The sequence below is a fragment of the Haemaphysalis longicornis genome, unplaced genomic scaffold, assembly GCF_048455015.1.
Source record: "Haemaphysalis longicornis isolate Haplotype H1 unplaced genomic scaffold, Haemaphysalis longicornis Haplotype H1 scaffold_1, whole genome shotgun sequence".
Taxonomy (NCBI): Eukaryota; Metazoa; Arthropoda; class Arachnida; order Ixodida; family Ixodidae; genus Haemaphysalis; species Haemaphysalis longicornis.
The window spans coordinates 106,466,752-106,492,286 of NW_027526203.1; the positions used below are offsets into that span (position 1 = coordinate 106,466,752).

Below are 25,535 nucleotides of genomic sequence, written 5' to 3' on the forward strand. Positions count from 1 at the left end.
ACCGACAGCAGCGACACAGTAGGTGCCGCCGCGACGGAAGGAACGGTCGAGGCATGCGGGTGATTCCTTACCGCACGTACTCGAACTGGGCACCAAACGAGGCGCTACGACCAATTCCTGCCACAAAGCGCCCTCCTTGCTGTTGGACCACGCTTGTGAACCACGTTAAAAACACGCCAGGACTACCCAGATCCCTGAAACCCAACCAAGAAGTCGAGCAGTCCTTTGGGCATAAGTTTCAGAATAGTCTCTCTCTCTCTTCTCCAACTGCGAAAATGGTGCATGAAATACACCCCAATTCGCACAGCGGACAGTCACCGCTTGCCGGCGGTTCATTTCGCCGAGACTGTTCGCGACGGGAAATGAACTGCCCAACTGCCTTTGAATGCCTCAGTGCGTGATTCCCGCTTCGAGCCAGTTTAATTCTGCGCTCACAGAGTCACGACATGGAACAGCCCGCGGTTTCCCACAGTTGACACGTAGGCTCCCGAGACGACCAACAGCCTCCTGTCCACGATGTGGGCAGAGAAAATTTCAACGAGGCCAGAGTTTCAATTGTACGCTGTGATGCAACACTTTGCGCTTTTCAGTCCGACAGCGAAAACGCGAACATGGAGCCACTCAGGAGCGGAGTGCTGCGAATCCCATTCGAGATTACGTGATCTTACCCAACCAACCTTCTCCGGGGCGCGACCGAGCTTTCGTCGATGCATGAACTGTGAACAGCAGTTGCGCGAACTGCGCCACACTGAAACGACTCGCAGAGCTTGCAGACTCGTCTTGGCTCGATGCCGAGGCGACAGCCGCATCTCGTACCTCTGAATCCCGAAGTGGTCGTGCCACTGTTGCGCATGGGCACAACCCAGAAGGCATTGCAAAACAGACAAAATAGCTACAGATAGCAATCGCCACAAAAAACACTAACAGGAGCCCTAACGCGTTGGCTTCATCGAAGAAACGAATCCGCTCGGCAGTCAGGCTTAACGGACGGCGAACCCTCCCGAGATGTGGGAGCCAGAAAGGCAGAAAGTGACGCTCTTGTCGGTAACTGCTCGGTGGGGGTGCTAGCGACGACCGCAAAAGATGTCAGAGGGAGGTCTGTGTGCTGTGGAGGTGGAATAAACGTGCACCGAGACCATAACTGACCAAAATTACGGTCGCATGGCGGGGGGGAGGTGTCAGTGCAGAATTCATCAGGCTTTGGCCGAAAAGTGGTCGGCCTTCCAAACCGTGAAAAACAGCGCAAAAAACCCGGACGTAGAGAGGGTACACAGACACGAGCGCTGAAAGACACGAGTGTAACCTCTCTACGTCGGGGGTTTTTTGCGCTGTTTTTCGAGGTGTCGTGCATACCCAACTAGCCCAAAGTCAAGCTTTATTGCTCCCAAACCGGCAGGCTGCCCGACTATTTTTGTTACCCTTGGTCACATTTGCACTAACCTTGAATATTCGCCGTGCCGGCGTATGAAGCTCGGGGATAAATTGTGGAACAGCCAGCGCCAAACATGCGGTCAGCGGCGCAGCAGTCACGCCAGAATTATCGTAGTCTCGAAGTGGGGTAAAAAATTTGACAGAAAAATTTGCTTGGAAATGTTGCCACAGCGATTAATTCCAAAGTATTGGGAACGGAATCCAGCACTGGCAGGTAATGCGTAATGCGCAAAGGGAGTTGGGTCCCTGTAAAGCTGGCTGCGTCCAGCTTTGCCCTTCTTCCTGCATTTTCTGTTGTTGTTACGAAAATGCAAAATGAATGAATGAATGAATGAATGAATGAATGAATGAATGAATGAATGAATGCGACAGTTTATTTTGCTTCTCTTTGTGTGCGCATAATGTGTGCGCGTTTGTAATCGACCTTCAAGGAACTTGCCTTATCGGCCCCTGAAGGAGTACTTGGTAGACAATTTATGCGAGCCACAAGCCGGGCACCAACAAGGAACGGGCCGGAAAGACCCGGAGAGGGTCGAGACAGCCACGCAGAAGGCGAAGGGGTGGTCGTCAACAGGTGCGCTTATCTCGCAGCTCGGCCATTAGATCCACCCCCGACAAAGCCGGCGCCCAAACGAGCAGGGTGAAGGAGCCGAGCTCGTTAGCCGCCGGTTGGCGACAGCTGCGCTGACGCGCTGGGTACGCGCAAAGTACGCACGAGCACACACTGACAACGAAGAGGTTCCCCGGGACAGGAGAGTGCCTACGCTCAGCCGCCGCTTGGTTTCAACCACGGCCTCGGAGAAAGCAAAAAACGAAAAGAACGTGATGCGGACGCGCTAAACGTGCCAAAAGCTCCGGTGCACACCCAACGGGAAACGATTTGTCCTTCGTCCGCGCTTCCGTGCCCTTCCGACAAGCAACAACCGAATGGGAGCGGATGCAGGTCGACGAGGCCCCACCGCAGCCGCAGTGCAACCACCTGCTGAAGGCACGCGGCCAGCGTGCAACCCAACCGGCACCCAGCGCGCACGGCCCGCTACTTACGGTGCTGATCGGCTGCAACAGCCCGCGCCGGAGAGCGAGGAAGAGGGAGGAGGGGCCGCATAGCGCCGGCGCTATATCCGAAATAGACAGCGCATCACTGCCAAGAAACGCCGACACGTGACTGGAAATCGCCAGAAGCCCACACCTCGGACTTTTTCTGCCTCAACGCGCCGCCGGGCCGGCTTGAACCCCGACGCGGATCGCTGCGATACGGCGCTAGCAAACCACGGGCCAGGTCAAAAAGGGGGCGTCAAGGGTGCGTTCTGGGAGAGGAGCATAGTCACCGCACAAAATGATTCAGGCAGCGAAGAAAGGGCTGCTGTCAAACAAAGGCACTCTTTCCATTATTATCACGATTGAAGGAGTTTTGAAGGAAGGTGAACTGGAACAGAGAAAACCATTGGCGCTTGTGCCCACTCGGCGAAGAAACAGCACCATGCGCGCCGGCATTCGCATATCGACTTGTTCTCGCGCTTTGTACGTAAGACGGCCCACGATAAAAAGCAAAGCTGCATTCACTTTCGCGTCAGAAGTAATTGCGAAAAGGCGTGCATGCACGGGCAGGGGAGAAGCTCTCGTTGGGCACGAAACAGCAAAAAAAAAAAAAAAAAAAGAAAAAAAAAAAAAAAAAAGCGCGCAGCATCCGATTTCTTCAGTGCTGTTCTGAGAAAAGCACCAATGCAAGGATGGAGACGCACTAAAAAAACAAACAAAAAAAAAACGAGTCAGTTTGAAGTACGCGCCAACACAAATGTCCGACTCCAAGGGAGCAAGAGATGCCCACCCCCTTTTCCCCAGACAAAGGCAAGAAAGTGGCGACACGCATATTGATAGCGAAAGAAGTGGGCCCGCACGGAGAGCGATCATCACGTTAAACTTGTCAAGACGGAACAGCGCGTGCGGCAACAGGGAAAAAAAGAGGCGCGGCCTGTTTCGAAACTTCCCGAAGAGAGCCGGCAGCGACAGGCGCAAGGATAATAAGCGTCATAAGGCGGAGCGGAAAGCAAAAGAAAAAAAAAAAAAAAAAAGACCAAGAAGTGCCCGTCCCTGTTGCGCGAACTTTTCTGTCAGTTCTTGTACGGTTTGCGTTCCTGGGGCCTTTTATGTGCCCCTTCTTTTCTCCCCTCCGAGGAGACAAGTGCTGCTGTCGTGCAACGCGTGCGCCTCGACACAGCGGGCCCGCACTACGGGTGAAAACACGCGTCGGCGCTCGTGACGGCGGCGGCGACGACGTTCGCCTTATTAAACCCGGAAGGCAGCGGCGGCGGCGGCGGCGGCGGCGGCCCTCATTCGGGGCGTTATTACGTGTCGCGCGCCCTTCCAGCGCGGCTCACCTTCCAGAAACGAAACAGCCGCGCCCGACGGGACATTTTCGACAGTCCGCCGCGGTGCACGTCCACGCCATGCCCAGGGGTCGAAGAGGGGGAGCGAGCCCACGCACGTGTCCCGCCGTCAAAGACATCGGTGGCCCCCGTGTGTTCGAGTCGGCCAGACAGCACGCTTTAATTAAAGGCCGCTCTGCAAGGTGACACCCTTTGCCTCCTACTCTTCCCCCCAGCTGCATCCCGCAAAGTGCGCGAACACGCAGCCTTAGGATAACTTCTTCAAATCCACACCCCACCGCTGCCAAAGTGTTGATGTCCGCCCACGGGTGGGTGGGTGGAGTGAAGGAGGCGCGGTATGGGATCGGTCGTGCAATTGCAGGGCTTCCCTCGAGCCCACCGCGCGAGTTACTCTCCGATGGAACCCCAGAGAGCTGCCCGTGCGAACGCTTCCCTCAGCTCGCTTCCCTCAGCTGACACAGTTCTTAACCGCAACGAGTACACTTCAGGGGCGGTCGCTGCGTTTGGGCCACCAGGTTTCCCTTTTTCTTTTTTTGCATGGCGGGCGTGTACCGGAATAAAAACTACTGCCAAGAATACTCGAATACAATACTCAGCAAACTGAGAGAAACGTTGGGCTAAATTTGCCTACTAATTTCACTGTGCCTGCGGAAGCTAACGGAAACTAAAGACCCATATTACGCCCCTGTACGAACAATGAATCAATAACTTCGCATTGATTAATCGGACATCTATGTGTTGGTCTATCAAGTTTACAAAGCGAAAATTTACGACGGGATCAGGTAGAGGAAATGCCATCTTTTTTCTTACTGTATACCGAAGAATTACAACTCCCTATAATGATGACAGCGCCGATGAACCCCGTCGGGACGATGACCCCCCTCCCTTCTCGTGGCCTTGTTGTGTCCCCCTCCTTGGGCGGAAGCGATGGGCAGCCTCCGCAGACGCCTGCGAGTCGCAACCCTTTGTATGGGCCTCGCCGGCGGCTTTTTATGCGGCATCGGGGAAGGCTTTCCTGTCCTCCTGACCTTCGGGGACGGATCGCGCATCCTTCAATGCGTTTGTCGAGAGCTGCGACTGCGAGCGGTCGCACGAATACTCGCTCCCGTGGCGGTTTCTGGGCGCCAGAACCCCACACAACTTTCCAGCCAACCGTGTGGCGGTTTGGCACTTTTTTGGCCTCCGAGCCCCCACCAGGGATCGTGCCGCGATACCCCCTTGCGCGCTGGGACGCCTTTTAATCCAGTTTTCCTTGTCTTGTGTTATGCTTCCCCGTCTGTGTAAATAAGTGTAAATAGACTTCTTTTTCTTCATCATCTACTTGCCTCGTCTCGTCATCGGGTCCTTCACCACCCTCCACGACGACACCATTCACCTCAACAACGAACCAAACTTTACTCTCCCCATCAAGTAGTTTAACAGATCTTGGGTTAACTAAGACAGCAGACAAATACTTAGTGCGGCAGTACCGTGAAAATTTTCCTAAACAGATGTTTCGCGCATTCAAAGGCCAAATTGAGAGACCATGCTTGCAAGGTTTCTCCTCTCTTAGCGCTTAACAAATGCGCATTGCACTGCGCCCGCACAACCACAGGTCCAGCTAGGCAGCCGCACGCCTCTTTCCTCACTCATTTTTTTATTTTCTAGCAATGAAGACATATTCGTTGAGCGGTTAATTTAAACAGAAAGAAACATTCCTGCGCGCCCGCAACTGTATTCGCTACGAGTTTCGTTCGTTAAATCCACTTCACCGCTGTCACCTATGCCAAGCGGCAAAGCCCACCTTTGGAACAGCGGCGGAAAGGCGCGCGGTAAGACAAGCACTAGGTTGATTGATCGATTGATTGGTTGATTGATTGGCTGATTGATTGATCAATTCTGAGGTTTAACACGCCGACGCTACACATGCGATGAGGCGTGCCGTAGTGGAGGGCTCCGGATTATTTTTGACCGCCTAGGGATCTTTAACGTGCGCCGAAATCTCGGAACACACGTGGCGCTTTCGCTTTTCGCTTCCATCTTTTCAGAAAAGCGGCCACCGTGACTAGGAATCAAACCCGCGTCCTAGGCCTCAGCAAAGACAAGCGCTAGGATTGCTGCTGAAAAGTAAGCGTTCGAACAACTGTTTGTGAACGGCATACTCTTTTAGAAGCTGAAGCCCGCCTAATAATCTCACGAAGGATGTGCGGAGAGGGGAAAAAAAAAAGCTTATTACACTTCTGCTCGACCACACCAGAATTATTGCGCAAAAACAGATAGATAGCCTGTGATTTTTTATATACCTTTTTATGCGATCCGTACGCGAGTGGTAGCGCATGCACGAGTGACGCAAAATTGGGTGATCTTGGCTAGTTGGTTCGACATTACCGTGGCTTAGGTCACTAAATTTGGGCAAAGAGTGACGTGGAGAAAACACACATGGTAATAATTCTAACAAAACTTTACGAAAAAAAAAAAAAAAAGCATGGGAGGCTTCTCCGCCGAACGACCGCACGTAAAGCAGCTCACCTATGGGGACGTCGGCCACAGCGGGCGGACAACCCGGAAGAAGAGTGCGAGTGAAAACAGCCGGCTTACCTGCAAAGAGAAAAAAACAACGCGGCTCAGGTGTGAATGAAGCCCACGCGGCTGCACGCGTTACGACCACACAAGCTTCGAAAATGGCCGCTACGGCAAGGAAATGGCCACTGTTCGAAACCCCACTAGTCCAGGCGCAGCGCCGAGTGATGCTGAAAGCAGGAGATTCACAGGGCCTTTGCAGAAGCCCGGCGTCATGGTTTGGGTGTTAGGTTAAAGAAAAGAGCTCGGTTAGAACACGTTCGCCAGTGCTGGTAAGTAACCGGCGTCTTTGTGAGCCTCTCGGACGAAGAAATATTTTCCAGGTTATTAGATAACAGCACTACGAGAGGGCTAGAGGCTCAATTCTTTTGGTGCGCATGTTTCAAGCTCAATCCGAGTTTCCTTTTTTTTTTTTTTTCCGCTCCCTCCCCCTCCTCCGAACACGAAGTCTCGGCCCGAATACTCGAATACCCAGGAACTAATGCCGAGGCCACCACTACCGACAGAGAGCGTCGCGCGTGCCACTGGAAAAGAGCAGGCGAATCTTGTTCGATACAATCCCACGCGCTTCCGCCACCGGTACAGCGAGGCACCCGCAGGACGCGTGGTGGGTGAGAACCATGGCGGCGCCGCAATCCGTTGTGAACACGGACGCGCCACAAAAGGAAGGAACACATCACGGCGGCGCACACGAAAGGGTGGCCCACACGAAGAGGACGCGGGGAACGAAGAGCGAGACACACGGGCCGCGGCTGCCGAAAGTCACAGCTGCCCCTCCCCCTCACGGTGCAATCCATCAGCGACCCGACGCAGCGGAGCTCACTTGACGAAAGCGAGCGCTACGGGCGCACGCCTCTTTGGCGCCACCGGAACCCGAGAGATGTCTCAATCAATGGTCCCAGGTCGTGGCCAAAAATTGTCCCGAAGTGCCCCCCTCGAAACAGATGCGACCAGCGACTGTGGGCCAACATCACAAATGGCGGCGGCCATTTTGACAATTTTCTGCATATTGTAGACTGCCCCCCTTCGTCCTCCTCAAAGCAGAATAAAAGCAACGCGAAACGAAAGACATTACGAGCCCACGCACAGAAGTCCACGCACTACAGTGGCCCTCCTAAGGGCTTCGCTGGGAACACTTGCGGATTACTTTGTGCGCGCAAGAACAGCAATCGACTGTTCGCCTAATGAGGACGCTCAGTCGGCGCGCAAGCGACAAAAACTGACACTGTCGGAGGCGGGACAGATTCGCATCCGGCCACTTAGCGACTTTCCCCTTCCGCCCGCTCTTCCGTGCCGGATGGCGGACGCAGTGGCGACGCCAGTTGCAAAGAGAGCAAAACCCTCGAGCGCGTTGGGGGCGGGAAGGAAAAAGGGGCCGAGCAAACGAGCTGAGGTCTCCCGACGACGGCGCTTACCTAACCGGATTGGCGAATAACGCCGATTCTCGCAATGTTAAAAAGGATCAGGCAGAGCGAGCTGCGGGGGCGGAAGCAAGCCGGAGCTCCATTCAGCCGGCCACGGAGGGAAGGTGCCGCCCTGTACAGGAGAGCGCGCGTAGCTCCCGTCCCCTCAACGCCAGTCGCCTCCGCGGCGGGCCCAGGATCCTTATAAGCCGCTTACGGGGGCACCATGCGACGAATTTGCCGCTCCGCCGCAGACGACGGGCGCCCCGAAGCGAACCCTCGAAGCGCCGCCGCACCGTGAACTCTTCTCCCGTTCGCTCTGCCGGCGAGGGCGGCCAGTTCGAGCCGCTTTCTAATGTGCTTTTTCGAGACGGGCCGTTCTTCCACAGCCGCGAGTCCAAATCGCTTCTCATCGCTGCGCAGCAGCCCCATAGAGTTCTCCCGCCATACACACGCACGTTCCGTGTGCTGCCGAGCACGCAGCTCCCGGTGCCTGCCGCCAAGTCTATTATTTCTTCGCCCCCTTTTTTTTCTCTCCACTGCCCGGAGGAGCGTCTGCCGGTTGAGAGCGCACGAGAACAGGGAAACGGAGATGACGCGTGAAATGCAATAAATTCAAGTCTCCGTTCACGCAGGGGGAAGGAAGGGCCCCGGGAACGGGGTGAACAAGACGGGAACCAAAACAGGAGGAGCAGGAGCACATTAGAAGGAGGTAATAATGACAGAGGAGCGCTGCCGGGCTCCGACACGCAGGAGCTGCTGGCCGATTGCGAAAAGCGCTCCGCGCCGAATTGGCGGGGAGAGAAACAAACAAGCAGCGCGGTGGGATGAGGGACAGTCTCCGGGCACACATTCCGCCACTTCTGTTCGCAGCGGGGCTGGGCGCGCACGTCTGCGAGACGACGCCGCGGCCGGCCCTACCGAACGAGGAGAGTTTCGGGACCCTCATCACGGTGCTCTGGACTTTCCCCCTTTCGAAGCCCCACAGTGAGAGGCTTTATGTGGCGAGGCTGCACCGGCTCTGCATGAGGCGTGCAGTGGTGGATTAATTTAGACCACCTGAGGACCTTGACGCGCGCACCGAACAGAGACAAGTGGGAGGTACACTTCTTGCACACGAAGCTGTGCTCAACAAGGCAGTGCAGCATTTTAATTAGGGAAAGGTGAAAATGACTGGACCAAGTGCGCACGTGTGCAGATACCTACACGCAGTGTGCTCACTCGTGAATGCAAATCGGGTGAGGAACGGTCACGACTTGGCAATTACTCGCGTGCGCTGAAGCGTCTTCGGCTTGCTGTACCGTTAGAGAAGAGACAGAAAAAGCAACGCCCTCCTCCTACTATTTGAGTTACTACCTGGTGTGCAGGACCGCGCGGGTTCCGACATTTTATCGTGCACTCTAGTGGCACGACGCCACTGGAGCTGGAAAAGACCGGCCCTCAACTACCGTCCGTCGAACGGTAGGCGCGCGCGTGAAAAAAGAAGGAAGAAAGCAAGAGCGACGAGGCGAAGAACTGTTGCAGTACACTGTAAAAAATTTTTGCTCGAAAAAACAGACATTTTCTGGCAGCTGTCCTGCCAGAAATTTTCTGTAAAGTTATGTTTTCTGTTTTTAATGTTTCTGTTATTTTACAAGCATTTTCTGTTTCTCACTACAGAGAATTTATGTCAATTCCCTGTTTTCGGTTTTTCATGTTTCTGTTATTTTACAAGCATTTTCTGTTTCTCACTACAGAAAATTTATGTCAATTCCCTGTTTTCCGTTTTCTGCTTTTTATGAACTTTTTCTGTTTTTTTAAGGTTGTTTTCCATCACAGAAAATCTGTGAACCTTCTGTTTTTCACTGGCAGCTTTTTTATAGACTATTTGTGGTGTGCATACATCGTTTTTTCTTACGAAAATTATAATAATGTACTGTTTCACATTTCTGGTTAAATTGTTTTGCTCATTTAACAAGTAAGGTTAAATTATTTAGCTCTGACTTATTTTGACATCAATCTCTGGCAAAATAAGTCAAAGCAAAAGTATTCAGCACCTTGACACAATTTCGGTTATGGTCCTTCATAAAATACATTTCCTGTTACTTTTTCACATCTTGAAAGTACTCCAGTTGAATTCGCGGCTTTATGCTTCATGGGTGAGAATAATCATGCCTTGAAAATTAAACATCACCCTGTATCATATTGTTTGAAACTCCCAAAACAATTACTGGTGTACAGCATAAAGTGACCACTCAGGCACACAAGAAAGCAGGGTGAAAGTATCATTGACATTATTTATTTTTCTGCCAAACTTAAGGCTGTTGCTACCAAGAATTAACTCAGTTACGAACAACGTATCAACAATTTCAAATATAAGGATCTATGAGTATGAAAACAAAATCACAATTCATGATATTTTGGCACAGTGAACAAAAGGAGACTTTCCGTGACAGAGGTGTTGTTAGACTAGGAAGATCACCTTTTCTTCAACTTTCAGAAATGCCCACAAACACCCCACTGAGGCAAAACGAACTATTTACAGAACTTAATCAGTGGCGCTAAACTGAGAACACTTTTTCTACAGCGACATTAAGCTACAAAATGTTCACATCTCGCATTACTACAGTACAATACTACTACGGTGAGAGCTCCGATAGGACTAGGAACACATTTTATTCTACTTCCAAAAAAAAGAACATCAATAAAATAAAATCCGACATTTTTCCCGATTTCTGGAAGCAGAAAGATGCAACATAACGCAAATACCACGGTAATGAAAAATGAGGGAGGAAGTGTTGTGAGACTAGGAACATAACATCTTTTCCACATTAATGAAATCACAAAAAAGCAGAGAACATATAAATGCCAATTCATACAATAGCAAAGTAACCAAGGATGCGGCACATTTGGTGCAAGGCGCTTCCATCAGAGACATCTTCATTGCTGCCCAGGGAAATTGGAGAGCCTAGTAGATTTCGTGGTCTTCCACCATAGTGATCAGGGATGCGACATTTGGAAACAGGAAATGCTGCTTTTGCTTTGACTTCTCCTTCTTTGCTCCCGTGTCAGGGTTGATGGCTGCAATAACCCTGCAACAAGAATAGCATACGTTCCGCATACAAAATACATGTGCACCAACAAAACAACATCGTTTGCAGGGTTTTATGTATGGTATCATGCTGTAATAATAGTTTCCAGTTTTTTTGAAATCAAGTGTTAAAGGTGTTTGATAACTGCATTCCGTTTTCTTGTGCTACTGAGGTGATCCAAACGTACCACCTGAGCAAAGGCAAGAAATATATATAGCAGACTACCAACATTGCAAGGGGGTGAATAAATACAGTTCACTGTATTTCTTCGCTACCCGCTTCACAGTACACAGCGGGAGCAGTCAACCTCGATTTTTTTCCAAACGGCCAAACTTCTCCCGCTCACTGAGTAGCCAGTTAGTGTTAATTATTAATCACTATTAATATTTGCAGATTATCCTACGTAGCTCTATCAATGGCTACATCAGCCTTGGCTTCAGCCTAAGCGGAAGCGGTTTGGCCGGCTGAATAAAAATTAAGACCGACCGCCCTCACGGAGTGAATGTACCTTTGCCCAGTACCGGCCCTCCAGCCGGCCGCCACGGCGAAACAAACTGGCTGTAAGGCACATCCCCAAAAATGTTTGGCTTTCGGGGAACCCCTGCGCAAAATATCCTGGTCCTGCACTCCCCCCGCACCCAGCTGTCACCCGTGCCTCTCACATTAATGCCACGGTAGCAGGCGCACGCTCGCGTGACTAATCCGCAGTGGCCGAAGCACCCCCTTTCCTTTAATTTTTTTTCATTTTCCTTGCTCCCTCACAGGTAGCCAAGTGCTCGCAGAGTGGTCAGCCTCAAACATTTTTTCCCTTTCTTTGAAAGCCTTTTTTTGTGTGCATGTACGAACTCACTGCGAACTTCCCGGAAAGAGAAAATAAAAACGTGCAGCCTTAAGAAGCATAGCCGCTCTCCAAGCAGCAAGCTGAGGGGGCGCCCTTTTGTTTATTTCACCCGAGGCAACTGCCAAGAATGGTGGACCGCAGCCCGCGGATGTGCAGATTGCCACTGGAAAAAGGTCCAATGGAACTTTTTCCCGTAGCGATCTGTTCATACGGGGCGTGAAGAATATCTACAGCTGTTACAAAAGGCAAGCCACGGCCACATAAAGAAAAAAAGAAAGAGGAAAGCTTGGGGGGACTCGAACCCGTAATTATAACATCCGTAAGCAGAGACGTAACCTTCACACTAAACTCCACGACGGAAAACGGCATCTGATCCGCCGAATTTCATTTCGTTTGTACAGAACTTTTAGCAACCCACGCTAGACAATGCCTTTGTATAACCACAGAAACGCGCGAGGTGGTGTTGATTCGCGGTCACTAGCGGGTAAATAGAGAGGAAAAGAAGAGTACGGTGGCCGCGTCTGCGCACAACATTCATAAAAAAAACCAAAAAAAAAAAAAAAACCTCATATTAAGGCGAGCGTCACTACATAGGCACGGCACGACGCTCTTGTCCCACGAGGCGACTTATCGTTACGGTACGGGGTGAGCACTTCATAACAATCTGTTTCCATCCAACAAGCCAACAAGCAACAGTGCAGGCACGAAAAAGAGAGGCATAAATAGGAACTAGGCGCCGCCTCCACAAAACATAGTTAAAATTTAGTACTCACCCTGGGAAGATGAAAAATTGAAGAAAGAAGCCCGCCGCTGTATCGTTATGCTGGTACCTACAGGGCAGCCATTTGTAAAGGGCCGCATTTCAAAATTGCAGGAGCGCAACAAAATAACGTCGGCCGGGCGCTGTTTGACGGTTAAGAAAATTCTTGTTAAACATTCAAAAAATTATTCATATTTTATTCTATTTTATGCAAATTAATAGTACAATATTTTCACGATTTCACGCCTGTTATTGGTCAAGATGAGGAAATAACAGAAAATTTGTGTTTTTTCTGCTAACAGGTTTCTGTTTACTAACCATCACAGAAAACTTCTGTACGGCAACAGACATTGTATGTGAAAACTCTGTAAATTTACAGAAATTTTTTACAGTGTACCAGGCGGACAAATATTCACGCAACTTCTCTACGTTTGCCAAAGGTCGCGAGCAGTGGCAGAAAGAAAGCACAGCAGCAGCAGACATAAAACGGACTACAACCAGGAGCGGAGAAAGGGGGCGCGGAAGAGAGGGGAAGCCGCCGGAATTATAAACACACTCCAGGAACGACGCCTTTGACAGCTGCGATAATATTGACTCGGACGACACTGGCGAGCAACGTAAACAGCGACGCCGCCACGGCCGCCGCTGTGCCACGCGCCAGCACGCGAGAAACAGCTCCGCCGTCGGCCTTGTTGCACGGCAAAGAGCCGTCCACTGGCTGGACGACGGGCTCGCGCGAACGACGAAGGAAGAACGACCGCAGTGGCCACACGGCTGCGGCCAAACAGAGACACTCGCGGAAAGGGCTCGCTGTAGCTCGGCCACAGCCCAACGCGTGTTGTCAAGCTGGATCGAAATGCATGCGCTAAGCCGCACCAACCACCACAGAGTGAGCTGTAACAATCGGCCTTACAGATATCTGCAAGCCCACGTGCGGTACTAGCGGCACACACTGCAAATTTTGTGGCCACACGAGTATCGAACTAAATACTTGCTGGACATAAAGGAAAGATCGCGGAGAAACTACGGAGCACTCATCCAGGAAATTAACCTTTGGGCCCAAACTTGGCTACCGACTGAAGCGGTCGCCGTCCTTCACATTGGTCCCGATAACAGCCGCTTTGGTGAGGCACTCTGGGGGCATTTGATCAGTTTTATCAAGTTGGAAAGCCCCGTATTTTCCGCTGCCGAGGTTCGACGGCCTAAGAATCCAAGGCGAACACCTCAACGCGTCCACTCGCAGTTCCTCCGCGCACTCAGTGAAGCGCCACGGGAGGCTGCTCCATTGCGGAGCCGCGCTTGACCCGCGAGGGAGACTCGCCCCGCCTGACAACGTTTCCGCGGTGATGGTGGCAAACAGACGGCGGCAAAACACGTGGAAAACTAGGGTCAGTAGATGGCGTCCTGGACTTACGCTAAACCAGACGGGTAAAACTGCAATCCGCAGCCGTAAACACGACTAGGGCCACTGTCCCTTGCAGCCTCAGCTTCATCAGCCTCGCCTCAGCAGCGCGAGATCTCCCAGCCCCGCTTTCCGCCGTTCCGATGACGAGTGCGAACGGTCCCGAAGCACGATAGGGGTTTGCGTACTCTTCATCGAGCGTGAGCTGACCCCCTGATTTCTTTCAGGAGGGGGCCGTTTTGATGCTGTGAATGGCTTTCGCCAATAAACGCCCGCATACCGATGGCACGGGGCCAGGAAGAAGAAGCGGCGAGCAAAGTCTGGATTTCCTTGTAATGAAGCGAGCCTTAACCACTCCAACGACGGTCAGAACGCGAGGCACACTGGCGTGGGAGGCAGCCGGCGCTCGGACCAAGTGCTAGGTGAACGTGGCGACGCCGAAATATATGCTGATCGGCGCGAACGAGGGGAGCCGCAGGAAATGGAAATAAGCTCCGCACCTCGGGGACAGAGCGCCGTCGAAATCGAAAGTTCTATGCAGGCACAAACCGAGACGCAGAACGGAAGGAAATAACGTCCGCCGCACGCCACGCGAAACGGAAGACACAGTAGGGAATTGCACTTGCACCACAGGAACGGACGCTGCCACGGGCGACAGTACGAAATCGGGCCACGCTCAGGTTCTTTCACTTCACTGCTACGAATGGCCTCCGGGAAACATGAAGTGGCGAAGGGAAGCCATGCACAGATGATGATGATGATGATGAATAAACTTCATTGGTCTCAGTAAATGAGCTGGTGCTACGGCACCAGCACCTCTGGTAAACACACACACACAAAACGAAATTCGAATGGATGTTACTGAACATTCGATCACTACTGAGCAGACCCCTTTTTTCGACAAGTTCGGAAAATTTGCGTTCCCAGAATTAAAGCCTCACAGCTGACAGAGCAATCATCAAGAAAAAACTAGACATAAGCGTTGCTTTAAATAGGTACACACAACTAGACTTCATACAAGTGAAAGCAATAACACCATTACAGTCATGAGAAAGAAACAAGATCAGAGCTAGGCGAAATGGTCTGTCTTGCACCTAAGATTTAACTCTACCTTCCTTCTACACCTAACAAAACTATAACAAAAATAAAAAAAAACTCAGAGGAAAACCAAAGATTATCACTTTTTTTTTCGAGCGTAAACAGCTAAACAGTGGCCTGACCGGAGCAAGAAGGGGGGTTCCCGCCCTTCACCTCCCCCCGCGAGAAATAGGCAGCGTTGGGAAAGACACTCACGGAGCTGATTACTTGCAGACAGCTGCTAGCTTCACAGCATCCCCCCTCTCGCTTGTGCGAGGGCGCCTGTTATCTCATCCTGTTAGACACGGCACCGTAGCATATAACTACAGTGAACTAGAATATTCTAGTTCACTGTAATATAACAGTCGGAATGGCAAGCACAGCCGTGATAAGGTAAAATGGCGAAGGTTCGACTGAACAATAAAGCTATTTTAGCTTGTGCTTTTTGCACTAACGGGGAAGATAGCAACGACGGCTGGCGCCGACGCATGCCTCACAGCGCAGCGCGGTGTGCGGTGAAGCTGCATTTCGGGTCTCAGTTCGCGCATCACCCGCACCCCAAGGTCCCGTGAAACCGCGCCGTCACTTCGAGACCGGGAAAGTGTGACGAGTGCCTCCGAGCAGCGAGCGTTAGTCCACCCGAGCGCGCCACGCCGTGAGTGACAGCTGAACGAGCGAGTCCCTGCTGCTCAATGCGACTGGCATGGAACATCACCTCGCATCTTTGGAGCAGCTTCGCCGCAGTGCTGCCGTTCGAGGAAGGATGGCGCAGGAAAAGCGGACTGGCGCAGCACTTCCACCCCTGCGTCACGCGAACCTCTTCCGGGACACGGTCCGGGCTCAGTTTTGTTCAATTCTGCCAGGGGGCCGGGTTAGCGCAACTGGCTGCCTCTATAGCGACCCGGGTTCAAATCCTACAGGAACCCAAATGTGTTTCGCTTATTTACATTACAGCGGCGGACATTTCGGTACCATTCGTGTTGAGACGCCGACGACTACGGCCACTTTTCGCGTTTCATGAGACATCTAAGGCTTTCACCCGATTTTTGTGAAATGCATGTCATCCAGCTCATGTGAAAGCCACAGCTTCATGTACTAGGGTAACCGCAACGAATTTCTAAATAAGCAGGCGGAAATCGTCCAAAGTTTGCACTAAAATTTCTGAAGTCTGAAAGGGGGCGACGCGTGGTGTCGAAACGTGACACTACGTCACGTGTCCGTCGATGTCAACGCGCGATCCAAAATACGCGTGAAGAGTAATGAACGGTTGCACATTATTGTTCTTTTAGCCAGTGACAAGTTTTTAAATACTTCTTTTAAGCTCACGTGCAGCTGAAAGTATGTCGCAGCCGTTGCAGCACCCCTCGCTGCCATGGTTGCCAGCATTCCTTTCGGCGGGACACGCACGGCTGGTGGGCCGCCTGCAAACTGCCACTTCAAAAGTTCTAGGGCGCTATCGGCAAAATCGCTTCAGGTTAAGCTGTTTTGAGCGATGCCCTTTCATTCGGAATGAAGAAAACATGCTCGACAAAACTCGGCTGCCTGTCCCTTTAATAACGGCGCGTGGCACGCGGAAAGAACCATAACTACAGTCCGCCCTTCATTCAGCCGCTTGCCCTGGGTACGGTGGCTCCAGCGTTTGCAGGCCGTCACAAAAAGCTTCGGAGTGTCCGCCCAACTACAACTGGTGCCGAAATTAATACCAGTGCCATCTGAAAGCGGAGAACGAGTCGCGTTAGCGACCGAATACTTCAAGAGCAAAATTACCCCGCACAGAGCAAGTGAAACGCTGCGCCGCTGAACGATGCCACAAATATTATTTTGCTACACAAACGGAATTTCGGCCGGCAGTGCATATTCCGGATGAAATGCCGGCCGCTTTGAATCCACAATGCAGGCCGACATTCGAGCGCGCCACAGATCCCCGCAGAGAGGGCTGCTCGTAATGCGGAAGCGAAGCGCGGCGGGGCGACGGACACGCGCGGGGTCCCGCCGATCATGCCCGGCACGTCCGCCGAGCGGGAGAAAAAGATAAAGCGCGGCGGCTATTTGAACTTGGCGTCTGGCTGCATCGCTCTCCGCCAGTGGCTTTTCTGGCGCTCTTTATTATTCAGTCGCCGCCGGGACTGACTATCCCCACCTGAGCCATTCCGTTCCCTCCTCGGAGGGCTTTGCCGTTATCACGCGGGCGCCGATAGGGCCTCGGGGGGCTTGCTGCCTCCGCCAGCGAGGCGGCAAAGTTCGTTACAAATGTGCGTCTCGTCGCCTCCTCCCTCTGCGCTCGCATTCGTTTCCGTCCAGGGAGCGGCGAAACGCCGAGCACGTTCTGCATGCTGAGCCCTCCTTCGCTGCTTCCGAAGACGGCGAAGAAAACTGCACGGGCGCGCGTCGTGCCATGTAATTAAAGTCCACAGAAACACCACAACGCAGTTCGCAATGGTTGTTAAAAATTTAGGCCCATCTGTATGTTTGCAGTTCCTTCCGTCGCCATTACGTCGGCGCACACATTGGCAACATGCAAAAAGGCTGCTGCTGGCATTGAGGGTCAGAGCAGTCCTCCTGTGCTTTCACCGACTCGCATTAGCAGCGCGAAACCACCGGATACATTCGCCGCTGCGTTCGTATTGTCACACGTATGCTTAAGAACAGAGCTTCGGCTGCTTAATGACGGGCTTCGAAGCTATTTGTGCTCCATTATGCAAACGTGCTCATAATTTACACCTCGCGTTATCTAAGCTGCGCAAAAGGTGACACATTTCTTCCCTGCACTCTCAAGGGCGGCACAGTCGGGGAAAACGGACGCGCCCCACTTGAAGCTGTGGACAGCTTTCCGCCTAATCCCAAGCAGCTGGGCGGCAAAGAAACGGCAGGACGCGAAGAGGCACCACAGTAGACAAGCAGAGCCCCCCCACCGGACAGAACCCAAGCGGACGAATTAATGCAGGCACGCGCGGAGCAGCACACGAGGACGGCAGCCCCCGAACTGAACAGCCGAAGCGGAGCAAGAGCGCACCAGGCGAAAAACTCGGAAACACGGACTCGTTACAGCACTGGGGCGTCCCCGAGGAGGAGCGAGATGGCGCACAGGGGAGAAGGAAGACGGCCGAAGCTGTCCTCCTCCCCGGGAGAGGAGCGGAGCGCCGACACGCTTCCTCCATCGGGCGAGAAGGGAGGCGAAAAAGGAAACTGCTCCCGGGTCTTCATGCTTGGAGGCCTCCGGGTGTCGCGGCGACGCTAAGAGCCATTCCGTGTTCTCCCGGAGGAAACTCTCAGGATCGCCCCCCACTCGGCTCCCGCTTTCCCCGCCGGGTGGCAAGGTGCGCGCCTGTGTCGGGCCGCCGGTGCCCAGTGCGCACGAGTTCCCAGCCTCCTGGTGGGCGCAAGCAGCGATAGTCGGCATCAGAACAGTGAATACTTCGCTTCGTTCTGTTCGCTTTTACCACTGCATTCGGGCCGCCAAGTGTCGCGCGCGTCCGACTCCTCCTCTTGGGGATAGAATAAAGCAGGAACACCGTAAATGACCCCCCCACCCGAGGAAGGGAAAACTTCACCGCCAGGGGGCGTTGCAGGGCGTACATGTACGAGTCCCTCGCGCGAGCCTCCAGTCGAGAAGAAAAAGCGGCACTGCCTTTCGCTCGCCTGGCTCGAGTGGAAAGCACACAAGTGCCACGCGTCCAGGACTACAGCCGACCTGTAGAACAGCACAGTCGCCGCACTGAAACAGCTAGGAGACGGCTCACAGTAACTAGAAACCAGGGGTTGCAGTACAGGCGAATCAAAGGCTACAGACAACGCCACACACCATGAAACCCTGCACCCGTGTTTCGGCCAACAATAACGGTTGTCCCACGCGAAGATGTCCGCCATTTGCTTCAAATAAGAGCCGCGAAACATCGGGCTTGGAGAGCACGAAGTTGTACATAATAAATGCGGGTAACGGCGGGTTTGAGAAGCAGCTCCTTCCAGTACTTGCAGCTTGCTTCACATCTGTGGCTGCGATGAAATGCGCGGTTACGGCGTCTTCAGAATAAGCGGCTACAGAAGGACGAAACTGGTTAGCAGCCCAGGACATGGCCTTCATCGAACATTCAGAAGAGCACGCCGGAGTTATCCAGTTCGAGTAAAAGGGTCACCGGAAAGTTGCAGAAAACGATTTAACAGCAGGCACGCCAAACATCCGCAGCCGCCCCGTGGCTTTGGGACAGAAAAACAAGAGCGACTGGGCTGATGCACGATCCGCCTCCCAACAGCCGCCGCCTGGCCACTCACGGCACACTTCCCCCGCAAAGAGATACCACAAGGTCAGGGGGAAGACGCCACACAGACCACAAAATACAACAGGCCCGCGCGCAACAAACAATTCATCTTCAGCGCCTCTGGCAGCAACGCCGTCTTCCGCCCGGAAATGACCCGCCGATGCTCGGGAACGTGCACGCGTCTTAAAACCGGGACCGCCAAAAGGCGCCGCCTGCAGCACCGCGGCCAAGGTAAGACGACGGCTGAAGAGCGTTCATCGTACACGGGAGCCGCTGTCGACCCGCTTCACAGAGGTCGCTGGAACCATCAAGTTGGCCAGAAGCGCGGCGCGGCGGGAAGTATGCCGATGGTCGCGAAGGTGTGCCGCTTGGCAAAGGTGGACACAGAATCCGCTCAAGAACCCTCAGTGGACGAATCGCACATAGGCCCATCTCAGAGCGAGCTTTGGCGCCAGATCCTCGGAGGCTCGGCAATGCCTCTGTCCAGCACAGACTGGGAGACCAGGGCTCCTCTCTCTCTAGAGACAAAATTGCGGATGATTAAATTTGTTGGCCTGAATGCTACCTGATGTGGCAGCTGCGAAGACAAGTAAGGGGAAAAAATTGGTAGCATAGGCAACTCGAAAGGAGAGAGCCCGAAAGAAAAAAAAAAAGGCAGCAGCGACCAACGCTCGTGGTCGAGCCGCAGCAGAATCGTCGCGGTTGCCCTTGACTATAGAATTAGCGAGCCCCGGCGAACGCGGAAGCGTTTCAAGGCCGCCTGTCAGGCGGACAGAGCTGTCCCATCGCGCAACCGGATTTCTAACCTGCTGCCTCGGGCGACAGCTAGGCCGGCGAGCGCCACGGGATATCGCAACGGCTCAGCCATTACAACAGCCACCGCGCAGGGACGAACGAGCAGCGCGCTCGATTATGCTCCATCCCCCCGCCGATCGCCGGCCTTGCTTCTCGGCACCCTTTCATGTTGGCCGCCTCAGCCTCTTCCCGGGGAGAAAAGGGGGCGTATACTAAACCACTTCCCCATCACCTCGGGTGCGCGTCAGTCCGGCTGCGTCGAGGCGAAAAAAGAAAATGCCTCCTCGCGACAGCCTAGAGGGTCGTCTTCGTCAGTCAACCAGCCGTGTCCTGGCTACGTGCGACGCGCATTCGTTGCAAATTAAACCATCCACATGGGCCGCAGCACTGGACGGATCCGCACCGCTTTGGACTCCAGACGTTCATTGTCAAAATACGACCCCCGCGGCGAAGTAATTCACTTTCGTAAATTTGTACGACGCTTGCAGTCACGGCCCACTGACCCGGCAATTTCCACGCGTGAGCCAACACACCTGCGGGCATCATCGAACTCCAAGAGGGGTCAATGACTTTCAGGGGCCACAACTGAACCGTCCGCACAGTTTGAAACTTGTGGGGGAAAACGCACCTCAAGGACTCACTCAAGCCCTGTGCGCAGGACTTAGGCACCCTTGCTACTTTTCAGAAATACGGCTGCCCATAGCCCCAATGCTCGATATACCAAACATCGTCGCCCAAAAAGGCGCCATGTCCGGCGTAGATAGCTTTGGCCTCAATGGCATGGCTTCCGGTGAATTGCCTTAGATACAGATGCGCATTCAAAATTTTGCAATAAAACGAAACAGCTTGCTTTCTTTTACTGATCGCTGTTTACTGCATGTATCGCAGTTACGCTTGCAATACATGTGTTCAAATAGCTCCTCAACTACACCCGACTCGCAGAGCCAAGCCGATGAAACTGCATACAAACCGCCTCGCGGCCGAGTGTTCCGCGAAGGTGTTAGCACTGCCTTCGACTATGAACCGCGCACGCTAAATATACTCACAAAAGGAATCAGCGCACCCGACAGAATCGTTTTGCTCCACCACACAATAACGATGCCCCGAAAGAAAAGGCAGTGCTTACCTCAACCATCTTCTTCAACATCTCGTTAATTCGAAAATACGCGGCGAATACCGAGCATGGAATCCGCCACGAAAGCGAGACGAAAAAACGAAGAAAGCGCACACTAACGCGCAAGACTGAAAGATGGCGAAGCTGTACGCAACCTTTACGACCATCACGACCTTTTAAGTCCACTATCGCAGCCGATTTGCTTCTTCGCTGCCGCAACGACCTTTGCTCAATCTTCGTTGCTATGAAGGCGAAGAAGAAGCAAATCAAAGAAGCAGAACGAACGAACGGAACGCGCGCACTTCAAACTAGTTAAAACTTAAAACTCACAGTCGTAGCCTGGTGGGAAGACGACTGACTCAGTTGATCTACCGGACACAGGTTCGCATCATGCCGGAGCGGGTAATTTCTTTTCTCAGCTCCGCTGTTAGAACTGACTGCAAAGGAGAGCCTGGCAGAGATGCTCACGGGCTGTTGCATGCAGTACACAAATACCTCACTACAATACCGCAACTACCCGAATTAAACGATGAATTATAATCCCCACTGCCTCCTATTTGTGGGGTCGAACAAGTGACTTCTGGGCTACGCAGGCTGTGGAACGTTTTCGCCCCGCACCCGAGGCTCTAACACTGCATGAGAAAATTATTTAATGCACCGCCAAAGCAGGCAGGGTCGACGCGTAAAACAAGGCCCAAAAATGCAAGCAAAAATACAAACTTGCTGCAAAGCTATATGCGAACGCTTGCACGTTAATGAAACGTGAGCAGTTGGTCATATTTTAAGCCTGGCCAGTCACAAAGCCTGCTAACTCCTCCGCAATGCTCAAGAGCCGAGCACAGCGGCGTACTTGACAGAAAAAGCAACGCTGGCTATACTGATGCGCGAACATCGCAGAATCGCAGCAGAGATACACGAAACATTTATTTCCATAAACACGGAAGTTTCACGGGCCCACCATTCTGACGACAAGCGCTGAGTGGGAAAGCCAGGTTTACAGCTTTTACGAAGGGTATACTGTACTACCGGTCCCAAATATTACGAATTTTAGGGGACAAGTGCGAATGAACTACGTTACATCGACGGAAAGGCTGCGCTCCGATTCGTTCAGATTCCGTGTCAGAGGAAGAAGGCGCAATTAAAAAGAAACGGTGCCATAAGCAACGGGTTATAGCGAGTGGGTATTGAAACTAAACCGGGAATAACGTCAAAATATCACACTCCCCCTCCTCTACACCCACTGGAACTAACTTTATGGACAACATTAGGCTAAACAGCAGTAATTCCTTTCTTAGCAGCGAATTCAGTTGTTATGAAATTAAGTTGCTGATTTAATAAAGAAAATTACGACTGCCACATTATAACATTCTCTGTCTCCCCCTTTTTTTCCTATGTACAAGGCCACTTCACGTTGCGGTCGAATGAAAAATGCAATCCGTTGTGTGCTGCAGTAGAAAAAAATAAAAAAAAAATAAATAAAAAATGACAAACAACACTAATCGTAACAGAATCAATAGGCGAACAACGGGCGGAGTTGGCCCTGCAAGCCGCTTATACTTATCGGCCTTCCCGTTCCGGCGCGCCTGGATCTGCTGCCCCGCTCAAGCACGCTTTCCTGCAGCACGACAGAGCAACACGCGAAGCCTGCCTCCGGCAACGTTAACGGAAGGCGAGCCGTTCCACGTGGACACTTCAAAAGGCTCCTTCACGCCACAGGAACAGCCGACGGAGAACAATTGCACTTTCAATAACTATTCTCAATAGGTTTTGTGCCGCAATCAATTCCTGACTGGGCTGAGCTCATGGCCTGACCTTGATTTTTTTTTTAAATCAGCGACAGAGGTCTAATGCGCTTGCAAACGGGAGAACAAGATAACTGGTCGTTTTTCAGTCACATTTCCCGACAGGTATACCATTTCACCACTCCAGCGCTCACTGAAATACGAAAGAGCGCAATAATTTCAGCGCAATTCGAATTTCAGTATACACCACCAACTAGCCCAAACCACCGTTCTAACCAGCGCTCACGCTTTAATGGCCGTCTTAGTCTAGGTCGCAAAACACTGGTTTCATTTGTTAGCTTTATTTCCCACCAATCAAAATTGGAGCTGCGCGCCGAACATGCCCCAAGGTTAGGAGGCGCGCCATACCAGATAGCTAGAGATTAACTGAGACCACCTATGCGCCAGCCAGAAGCTCACGCACGCCCATGGCTTTTTTTTTTTTTTTGCCCTCCTGCCACTTTGCGCCAAAGCAGAGAGATGCCTGTTCGCTTCCGCGGGCGTTGCTGTTTCGCGTCTTTAGTTTACTTCAATTGTCCCCGGAGGGCTGCTGTCCAGTGTAAGAAAAGGAGGGAAGTAAATTAGGAGAGGGAAGAGGGGGAAATGAGGGGCTGGGCAGCTGCGGATAGGAGGTCCGGACTAGCTTGAAAGGTACTGTCGTGGTGCTGAAACAAAACTCCAGTAGTTCTTGCGCGTCGTTTAGGTGCCACATTGCCGACAGCGCTAAGAAGGCGGAAAGTGGCACAGCAAAATACATACCGCACTTGTGGTCTGCTTACATCGTACAGGAAAGGGTCACTTCTGGGACAACCCCACCGCCTACACACACAGATAAGTTTAGGCTGGAAAAAGTCGCCATGCCTCCCTCAGGGCTGCTCAAAACGACCTGCCAGTTAAGCTGGCCACCAGTACCAAACCTTATCCAGCTAGAGAGGGACAGCGGACCGGTCGACTAGAGCATGGATATCTCAGGAAATTCACGGCAAATGGCCCGCTAAAGAAGCCAAGCACGCCTCCATCAGGGAGCTCGCGGAATCGCGGACTTGTCGGAAATCAAGAGCGCCTTCTTAAAGCCTTGGCAGAGCACACACACCAGTAGAGCGTCGTCGGAGGGGCCAGCGCCTTTTCTCAGGATCACGCAAAGAGACAATTTTCGCGGGTGCCAGCCTTCCTCTTCGGGAGGGGGGGAGCGATGACGACGTACGAGCCACGAGCGACCAAGCCGAGCCGCGCGCCACTGGCCAAACATCGACATCGGCCCGAAAGCGGGCCTCCCCCTCCTCCCCCCGACCGGCGTGCCCAATCTCCCCAGAACCCCCGGGAGAGCTTCGCCGCTTATCTGGCAGAGCCAAACAAGGCGACACCGTGGGCCTCCCTCGCTGCTGCGCGCTCGCCCACTGGCGCGCTCGAGCGCCGCCGCGTCTGTGCGTAGATGAGTATATACGTCCGCGTATATACTTTGCGACGCTCGCCGGGACGTACACACACGGGCGAGGAACCAGCTGAGCGCAGACCAAACAAGGCGGCCGTCGCGCACGCCGGGGACAACGAGGGGAGGGCGAGAGCCGCCCTATCGCGCGCTGCAGCCGGCGTCCGGCGCGCCTGGGTCCGCGATAAGGTCCCGAGGAAACGCTCTCCTCCCCACATCACGCCAGACTCTCCCAGCGACACGGGCATCGCACGCCGATACTGGCCTTCCCCTCCAACCCCGAGCGTTTTTTTTTCTTCTCTTCGCCAGCTTGGGCAACCCGTGTCCCCACGACTTCCTCCCTTATGCGCAAACTTCATTCACGCTGGTGTTGCCGCGAAACTGCCGGATGCGAATGCTAATTCAAAAATTGCATACCCGCGCGAAGTTGAAGAAAAGATCAGCCAAAGAGGAGGAACAGGTCAGCGATACACTGCTCGTGGCTTCGGTAGGGAAGAAAGGACGCCCTCTGCGAGAGCACAAGCAGGGGTATGATGGGAAGCCCTTCAGTGGTTTCCACCCGCTCTTCCATCCCGCCATTCGCGGAAGGAGCAGCGGGACCCATGGCGGATCGCCGCGTTTCATGACTAACGCAATCTGCTCCTGCTGGGGAGCTTCGCTCACGCCAAAAGTTATTTCTACCCTCTATTACGGCTCACCTAGAACGGAGGCTCACAAGCGCCCTAGCAACGCTTTTTAAGCATTACGAAATGAGAAGCGCGTGCCATGAAGCAGCGCACGCGCTCGGAGCCTCTGGCACTCGAAGGCGACACTGTAGCTGCCGTCGTCCGCAGCAGCAGCGGCGGCGAGGAAGACAAATCAGCAGCCGCCCCCGGGAGAGGGACGCCGCTGCATCATCGGAAGTGGATGCACGGCGGCGAAAGGAGTCTGCGTAAAAGAGCGGCGCTGACGGAGGAAGGTGTCCTCGCGGAGGCAAGTGCCGTGCGCGGACGAAGAAGCTGCCGAAGAGCGCCAAGAGACGCGCTGTCAGCTTGACAAACAGCGCGGGGCCTCGGAACAGGCAGTGGAGAAAAGCCGACCAAGACAGATGGTGCGCGAGGAGCAGCTACCGCGTGCTTGCCACGGTGACGGCCGGCCTGGCAGGCTGCGAGGCTCGACAGGCCCGGGCGAGAAATGCCGGCCCAGCCACGATGCCCAGCACCATTTCGCGACAGCGTTCGCCAGCCGAT

The 25,535-nt window shown here is 53.1% G+C and overlaps 1 protein-coding gene across 8 annotated transcripts in view; it reads right to left on the bottom strand.

The window, feature by feature from the left end:
- Positions 1–25,535, bottom strand: part of Exd (PBX homeobox extradenticle) — a 486,337-nt gene that overhangs the window by 364,993 nt on the left and 95,809 nt on the right. The window contains exon 1 of one of the 8 annotated variants that reach the window (XM_077706727.1): positions 6,327–6,397. The exons of the other annotated variants lie outside the window; for them this stretch is intronic. The gene's annotated coding sequence lies outside the window, so the exon portion shown is untranslated. Of the gene's footprint in view, positions 1–6,326; positions 6,398–25,535 lie in introns of those variants that run through there. 8 annotated transcript variants of the gene reach the window in all.